At 44.7% G+C, this 9,127-nt stretch overlaps 2 non-coding genes across 2 annotated transcripts; both read right to left on the minus strand.

The window, feature by feature from the left end:
- Nucleotides 1-6,925: 6,925 nt before the first annotated feature.
- Trnat-ugu (transfer RNA threonine (anticodon UGU)) lies at nt 6,926-7,000 on the minus strand. The gene has a single exon. It is a non-coding gene; the product is annotated as a tRNA-Thr (tRNA).
- Nucleotides 7,001-7,589: 589 nt separating this feature from the next.
- Trnat-ugu (transfer RNA threonine (anticodon UGU)) lies at nt 7,590-7,664 on the minus strand. The gene has a single exon. It is a non-coding gene; the product is annotated as a tRNA-Thr (tRNA).
- Between the last annotated feature and the right edge of the window lie 1,463 nt (nt 7,665-9,127).

The following is a 9,127-nucleotide window of genomic DNA, read 5'->3' on the forward strand; positions in this document are numbered from 1 at the left end:
ATTTTTTATTTTCAGACAATTATTATCTGTCCGTCCGATACGAGGTAATTGCGCCGTAGAATGGGGACGTTGTATGAAAACGCTAAAAACATATGTTTTGACAGAGCACAGGGAAAACTGGGCGACTGTGAAACTGTTGCATTCATTTGTTGCAGTTTATGTGACAAACTCTTATGTTTTCATCACTTTTTTGGGAGTGATTATCACATCCACAAGAAAACCTAAATCGGGCAAGGCAGAAGAATTTTTTACCCATTCGCCAAGTGTACAAGTTAGGTGGGTCGACAACATATTCCTGTCATGTGACGCACATGCCGTTACCAGTGTCGTATAGAATTTATCAGTCGTGTTTTCGTGTGGAGGAATCGGTTGACCTATGACCTTGGGATCAAATGTTTTCGGTTCCCATTGGAGAGGCACGTCCTTTCGTCTACTAATCGCACGGTTTTGCGGTGCGGTCGCAAAACACAGACACTAAACTTATTACAGTGAACAGAGACGTCAGTGAACGAACGGACAGATATAACTTTGCGAAAATGAAGAAAGTAAATTTTTCACTCGAGGGAAGACTTGAACCAAGGACCTCTCGTTCCGCAGCTCCTCTCGTTAACCACGGGACCACGGCACTCCTGACCACACGTTATCATTGATGTTGCATATCTTGCGCATGGACTACTCAGTTTGTATATTTTGCTTATTTTTTTCATGGTTCTACACAACTTCTTCCTGTTTTCTCGATTGATCTGTGTTCAGTTTTTGAAGGCGTATCCACTGTGCCAACTTATAACTAAATCTGAGGGGGGTGCGATGGGGAGGTTCCCTTGTAAGTTGAACGACTTTCCCAGGTCGATACTTGTAGCACTGTCTCAGGCCCATTTCTCTCTTTATTTGGTCAGATTGTGATGATTGTTGTTTTTTTTAAATATTTTAATTTGAATTATTACTGTTGGGGCCTTCAGCCGACAAAGAGTCTGAATTTATTGTTGATAAGGCCTTCAGCCGTGACTATAACTTGTCTTAAGAAATTTTAATTAGACAAAATATCGTAACAGTGAAATGTTGGTGATTGTTCTTTAAATATATCTCGAAGAAGTTTAATTGCTTCTCAAAAATTTGCTATCTAGGCCATCAGCCGTCCTACTGTTTTTTGAGTTGTTACTATTGGGGCCTTCAGCCGACAAGTAATTAGAATTTCTGGCCAGTAAGACCTTTAGCAGCGAGTGCAATTTGCTTAAGAATTTTTTTCATTAGACATTGTGTCTTAAGAGTAAAGTTTGAAAATTGTTCCTTATTGTCAACTGTACGCGATTTTTTTTTTAACTGAGCAACCAACGATAACTGATTACGGCGCCGTCCATACCGAATCCTGCCTTTCCCTAAGTACCAGGTTTCAGAGGTCCTGCTATGAAATGAAATGGCACCCCATACCATCACTCCTGCTATGAAATGAAATGGAACCCCAGACCATCATTCCTGGGTGTCGGGCGGTATGGCGCGGGTCAGTCAGGTTCGCGTCCCATCACTGTCTGGGGCGTCTCCAGACACGTCTGCATTGGCCATCGGAGCTCGGGTCTAACACCGTTCTATTCCAATCAATGAGATTCCAGGCCGAATGTGTCCGACTCCACTGCAAACGGGCTTGTTGGTACACAGAGGTCAAATGTAGTCGGCGCAAGGCCCCCTTTCTGTCAGCCGCCTATTAATATTGCCTCTCTGACGATTGCTGGGTCCTCGCGTACTGTCTTCTCTCTAGGTCTATCGCTTCCCTCTTGACGCTGTGTTCGACTAGCGTTCACTCATTCCTGCCACCATCGTCGAGAAGTAGAATCGCTACTATTCAAATGCGGAACGATTCACCGATTAACCGGCTTCTTCGAGCCAAACTCCACGTTCTGTGTCGAATGTTAACATCTGCGTGTAGTGCGTCTGTCTGCGAGGCATAGTTTCAGTCCAACAAGAGTGTTCGGAATGAAATTCGCGAAGATTTTATGCACTGGTATCGAATGTCCCTTGTTTACTAGCCTTGTCCGTTCCGTGGTGAAGTTGCGTTGCAGCGTCACACATTGATGCGTCGCCTCCAAAAGTTGCAGTTTTGCATTTGCCGTCGATACCTGTATGAATATTGGTGACCAATTTCCATAACTCATTCGTGGTGCACAGTTTTATCTTTCCTAGAGTGTGTACAATAAAGCAGTTAGCACTGATACATTATATGGTATTATATACTACTGGCCATTAAAATTGCTGCACCAAGAAGAAATGCAGATGATAAACGGGTATTCATTGGACAAATATATTACAATAGAACTGACATGTGATTACATTTTCACACAATTTGGGTGCATAGATCCTGAGAAATCAATACCCAGAACAACCACCTCTAGACGTAATAACGGCCTTGATACGCCTGGGCATTGAGTCAAACAGAGCTTGGATGGCGTGTACAGGTACAGCTGCCCATGCAGCTTCAACACGATACCACAGTTCATCAAGAGTAGTGAATGGCGTATTGTGACGAGCCAGTTGCCCGGCCACCATTGACCAGACGTTTTCAGTTGGTGAGAGATCTGGAGAATGTGCTGGCCAGGGCAGCAGTCGAACATTTTCTGTATCCAGAAAAGCCCGTACAGGACCTGCAACATGCGGTCGTGCATTATCCTGCTGAAATGTTGGGTTTCGCAGGGATCGAATGAAGGGTAGAGCCACGGGTCGTAGCACATCTGAAATGTAACGTCCACTGTTCAAAGTGCCGTCAATGCGAACAAGAGGTGACTGAGAAGTGTAACCAATGGCACCCCATACCATCACGCCAGGTGATATGCCAGTATGGCGATGACGAATACACGTTTCCAATGTGCGTCCACCGCGATGTCGCCAAACACGGATGCGACCATCATGATGCTGTAAACAGAACCTGGATTTATCCGAAAAAATGAAGTTTTGCCATTCGTGCACTCAGGTTCGTCGTCGAGTACACCATCGCAAGCGCTCCTGTCTGTGATGCAGCGGCCGGCCGCGGTGGTCTAGCGGTTCTAGGCGCTCAGTCCGGAACCGCGCGACTGCTACGGTCGCAGGTTCGAATCCTGCCTCGGGCATGGATGTGTGTGATGTCCTTAGGTTAGTTAGGTTTAAGTAGTTCTAAGTTCTAGGGGACTGATGACCACAGATGTTAAGTCCCATAGTGCTCAGAGCCATTTGAACCATTTTTTTTTGTGATGCAGCGGCAAGGGTAACCGCGGCCATGGTCTCCAAGCTGATAGTCCATGCTGCAGCAAACATCGTCGAACTGTTCGTGCAGATGGTTGTTGTCTTGCAAACGTCCCCATATGTTGACTCAGGGATGGAGACGTGGCAGCACGATCCGTTACAGCCATGCGGATAAGATGCCTGTCATCTCGACTGGTAGTGATACGAGGCCGTTGGGATCCAGCACGGCGTTCCGAATTACCCTCCTGAACCCACCGATTCCAGATTCTGCTAACAGTCATTGGATCTCGACCAACGCTAGCAGCAATGTCGCGATACGATAAACCACAATCGCGAGAGGCTACAATTCGACCTTTATCAAAGTCGGAAACGTGATGGGACGCATGTCTCCTCCTTACACGAGGCATCACAACAACGTTTCACCAGGCTACGCCGGGCCACTGCTGTTTGTGTATGAGAAATCGACTGGAAACTTTCCTCATGTCAGCACGTTGTAGGTGTCGCCACCGGCGCCAACCTTGTGAGAATGCTCTGAAAAGCTAATCATTTGCACATCACAGCATCTTCTAACTGTCGGTTAAATTTTGCGTCTGTAGCTATTTTAATGGCCAGTAGTGTATTCTTCCATGCCACGAAGGATGTTCAGAGTGGTCTCCTTGGAATGCAGTGTAAGCATTTACGCGTCGCAGAATGGATTTCCTCACTCTTTGGAGTCTTCCAGGGCTTTGGACGGATGCCGTCACAGGCTACACGGACACGCTGTTGACGGGTCTGCACAACAACGGATCAGCGAACACAACGCTTTTCAGCTGCACTCATAAGTAGAAACCAAGGCCACAGATGTCCCGTTATCGAGGTGGTCTGTTGTCCCAAAGCTGGTGTACGAACATCTCGCGGCCGCCCATGTTGTTCGTATCTCTGGAACGACTTGTGCTCACACAAACACCGAGAAATAAATAAAAATGTTTTGTGTATATCAGTGTAAGTGACCTGGTAAATCAGAACGGCCTGTCAACCGTCTCCACGTGCTTTACGGTGGACGAAAGACATCTCAGCTTTCTCCTGGAACGTATAACGGACCATTGTGCTTCAACTTTGCTGAAATCACACAGCCAACAAAGCGGTGAATAGTGCTGCTCATGAGCGTCATCGATGTTGCCAAGTATGCTTTAATTAAATAATGATGTAGTACCCTTTAATGTGTAATGTATTGCAGCAATACTAACGCACCGTCAATTTCAAAACATATAAAGACAGGAAACAGAATTCACTCTAAGTGCTATTTTTTTTCGAAAATGCACTTTCAGTGATTCTGTGTTCTCGATGCTCTTTTGCAAGTCCCTAGAATTGTACCAAGTGTCCAATCATGGAGAAAAAGTTTCAGACAACCATTACTGGAAGGTGCGTGGTCTTTGCGCCAAGCATTGATTCCCTCAGGAGTTCCGTCAGCTAAAGTTATGAACCAACTCCACGTAATTCCAATGCATACATTTATTTCTTTGATTTTAAAGTTGCTGCATTGCAGTATGATCATATTTTGTCATTAGCATCCACGTCAAATAGTTATAAAACATTCTTAATCTGCACCAGGAGTATGGAAAAATGTCAATGTTTTCAAAAGTGGGAAGATGATGGCAGATGTATGTCATGCTCTACTTCATCTGAAGAACCAACCATATTTATCAGTTGCAAAACGGGATGATGTGTTGACGATGTTGCCATTTATTACCCAACAGCACATGGAGTCTTACAGTAAAATTCGTGACATCTGATCCCAAGAACGGAGACGTTTAAGGAACAGAAGTCAATACTGAGGGACCTTTTTGGCAGAATTTAATTTTGTTATTCTCTTGTAATAAAATATAAAACAACGAGAAATATTTTTTGTCGAGAACAGTTCTTCTAGTTAAAATATTACCGCTGTGTTTCTCTGCTTGTACTATCGCGAATAAAACCTAGTGCCTCTGTAATAATGGCACTTGGAACAAAAACTTCGTTATTGGTACTTGGAACCAGTCAATTCCCTGGCATGGTCTTTAAAACGTTCTTAATAAATTATCTTTTTCTAATTTGTCTCATTATTTTTTGCAGTAACTAGGTGGGCAGCTTAATTCTTTAATATCAAAATGCCTTCTCAAATAAGTTATGTGTAAAAAGAGATACTTTCTTTTTTGTTTCTCTGTCAAATGATAAATTTGGCACTAAGAATGTTTTCTGTTTCCTCACTAAGAACTATTTTGTTTCTTTTTCTGTGAGGAATCGTCTGAAGTTAGTCACTATAATTTATACTCACCCTGTATATCAAAATGAGTTTCATCACATTTAAAATCATCCCAAAATAATGAACAAAATTAATTTCTGTCTCTGTCTGTCTGTCTTTCTCTCTAGTTTCAAGATCGTATAGGAAATTCCGAAGGAAATTTGTTCAGTTAATAATTAATGACTCATACACTACTATAAACTCACACAATTTTATTGTCCTTTAATTTCGGACTTATATTACGTTTTCCATGCTTTTGTATTCTCATTGAAAGACATGAACGAAAGGAATAAACTGCCAGGTAGGGAGAAGACCGGTGACAACAAGTGGCCGGTGCGTGCATATGAGGTGCGACAATGAAGTAATGAGGCTGATTTTCTTTGCAAGATGTGGCAACCCTACAGGTTTGCGTAGGCACAATATCCTTGACCTTGGTCTATAAGCTTCTTCTAGTCCAAACGGCACATCGATGCAACGGCTGAGTCGTGGTTTGTGCTGTATTAAGTTAACACGTGTTTGTGTCTCCCGTCACGGAGATGGAACCGCATAATATTTCGCAACTGTATGCCATTTCTTTTTGTGTTAAATTGGGTGAAAACGCGACGACAATTTACGGTAAGCTTCAGAAGGCTTTTGGAGAGAGGGTATGTCAAGAGCTCAAGTTTTTCGTTGGCATAAAATGTTTAGTGAAGGCAGAACGACTGTTGAACATGAAGACCGCAGTGGACGACCATCTACCTCACGGACGGATGTCAACTTGGCCAGGGTACGTGAAGTTGTACTATCTGATCGAACATTATCCCTGAAAATGATTGCAGAAGAACTGAACATCAATCGAGAAACGGTTCGTTTAATAATAACTGAAGATCTTAGTGTGAGAAAGATTTGTGAAAAATGGTCCCCAAAAATCTCACATCACAACAGCGAGAAACACGGAAAAATGTGGTAGCCGATCTGTTAGAGCAAACGGAAATCAATCCAGAACTGTTGAGCCGTGTTATCACTGGTGATAAAAGTTAGTTTTTTCAGTAAGATCCAGAGACAAAACGCCAAAGTTCGCAGTGGTGTTCAAAGGGATCACACAGACCAAAAAACGCTCGCATGTCAAAGTCGAAAGTGAAATGCATGCTTGTGTGCTTCTTTGATTCCAAGGGAATTGTTCATAAAGGGTGGGTGCTTCCTGGATAAACAGTTAACCAATATTACCACAAAGAAATTTTAGAAAGACTTCGTAAAAGAGTTCTTCGTGTCCGTGCCATCACTGCTGATAATTGGATTCTGCATCACGATAATGCGCCATCCCATATTTCTCTGTCAGTGCAGCAATTTTTAACCTCAAAATAAATTTCAGTACTACCACAGGCACCTTATTCACCAGATATCGAAATGAAAATTAAATGGACACCCTAGCTGCAAACAGGCGTTGATGTACTTCATTGGGGACATGTTGAAAATGTGTGCCCCGACCGGGACTCGAACCCGGGATCTCCTGCTTACATGGCAGACGCTCTATCCATCTGAGCCACCGCGGGCACAGAGGATAGTGCGTCTGCAGGGACTTATCCCTTGCACGCTCCCCGTGAGATCCACATTCCCAACATGTCCACACCACTACAATCTTAGTGCGCCTAATAGATGTTTGCCCATCATACTCATTACTCGTGGCAGATTAATCTACCAAAACCCGTACGAGTTCGGGCATAGCGTGTGCGTTCGCACAAGAAGGTCAATGGCCGGGAAGCCATATTTTAACTATATATGATGGTAGTATCTGTTCCCGAAAGAACAGTTACCGCCCGCATCTCGTGGTCGTGCGGTAGCGTTCTCGTTTCCCACGCCCGGGTTCCCGGGTTCGATTCCCGGCGGGGTCAGGGATTTTCTCTGCCTCGTGATGGCTGGGTGTTGTGTGCTGTCCTTAGGTTAGTTAGGTTTAAGTAGTTCCAAGTTGTAGGGGACTAATGACCACAGCAGTTGAGTCCCATAGTGCTCAGAGCCATTTGATTTTTTGAACAGTTACCGTGGATGACCATGCAGCTTTACTAGAAATGAAATGAGAATTAAATGGACACCCTAGCTGCAAACAGGCGTTGATGTACTTCATTGGGGACATGTTGAAAATGTGTGCCCCGACCGGGGCTCGAACCCGGGATCTCCTGCTTACATGGCAGACGCTCTATCCATCTGAGCCACCGCGGGCACAGAGGATAGTGCGTCTGCAGGGACTTATCCCTTGCACGCTCCCCGTGAGATCCACATTCCCAACATGTCCACACCACTACAATCTTAGTGCGCCTAATAGATTGTAGTGGTGTGGACATGTTGGGAATGTGGATCTCACGGGGAGCGTGCAAGGGATAAGTCCCTGCAGACGCACTATCCTCTGTGCCCGCGGTGGCTCAGATGGATAGAGCGTCTGCCATGTAAGCAGGAGATCCCCGGTTCGAGTCCCGGTCGGGGCACACATTTTCAACATGTCCCCAATGAAGTACATCAACGCCTGTTTGCAGCTAGGGTGTCCATTTAATTCTCATTTCATTTCTAGTAAAGCTGCTTGGTCATCCACGGTAACTGTTCTTTCGGGAACAGATACTACCATCATATACACCAGATATCGCTCTGTGCGACTTCTCCTATTTCCAAAAGTCAAACGGAGGTCAAGGGACACCATTTTCAAACAATACAAGATGTCCAAAAAGCTGTGACGAGGGTCTTGGAGGATATTACAGAAGATGAGTTCCAGAAATGTTACCAGCAATGACAGAAGCGGTGGAAAAAGTGTGTGCAAACAGAAGGAAACAACACTAAACTTGACTAAAACGGTAAGCAACATTTTTTTTCACACCAGTCTCATTACTTTACTGTCGCACCTCGTACTCAGTTTTCACGTTTGGAGTTTGCGTCAGGCAGCCGAGAGTGGCATTGCCTTTTCTGTCTCTGTTATGAGGTCGGAAGCACTTGTGATGAGGAGGGGCAGCCAGCCAGCGGAACTGTAACGGCGTCAAGGCACGTTCCGGAAGAGCTGCTGTCCTGACGAGGGACGCAGACGGCAGCCCGGAAGCACCAAGCGCTGCTCGCAAGCAGGACCAGGGCGTTCCTAGGCTTCCATTTCATTTATTTGTATTGATCGTCAGTTACCTGATGGCTTCCTCTCCTGTGCCACTTACTTCATCTCAGGCTCACTTGACCTAACGTATTCATTTATTTTCTGCCCTCCTGCAATTTTTCCCATCACAGCTCGCTCCGGAGTCATGGACGTTATTCTGTAATAGTTCCATACGTCCTATCATCTTATCTCTTCCTCTAGTTACTGTTTTAGGCGTCTTCCTTTCCGCACCGAATCTGTGGAGAACCCTCTCATTTCGTATCTTACAAGGGGAGGCCGCCAATTGTGAAATTCAGATTCGATTCATACTGCGCATAATAGAAGCTCATGGCCAGAGGTGTAATGTGGCAAAGCACCAAGATGCACTTCTCAGCCGTAGTCGAGAAAATCGACAGTTAAAAGAAACCGTTGCGGTGAAATACTCTCTACAATTAGCTACTTTCTACAGCGTCGTGGCGCAGCGGTAAGCGCTCACGTTCGTAATCCGAAGTTCGCCGGATCGAATCTCGCGCCATGCAACCTTTTTTTTTAGTATTTGTTTTTTTGTAATTCAAATA

This window comes from Schistocerca nitens, chromosome 2, assembly GCF_023898315.1.
Source record: "Schistocerca nitens isolate TAMUIC-IGC-003100 chromosome 2, iqSchNite1.1, whole genome shotgun sequence".
NCBI classification, from domain to species: Eukaryota; Metazoa; Arthropoda; class Insecta; order Orthoptera; family Acrididae; genus Schistocerca; species Schistocerca nitens.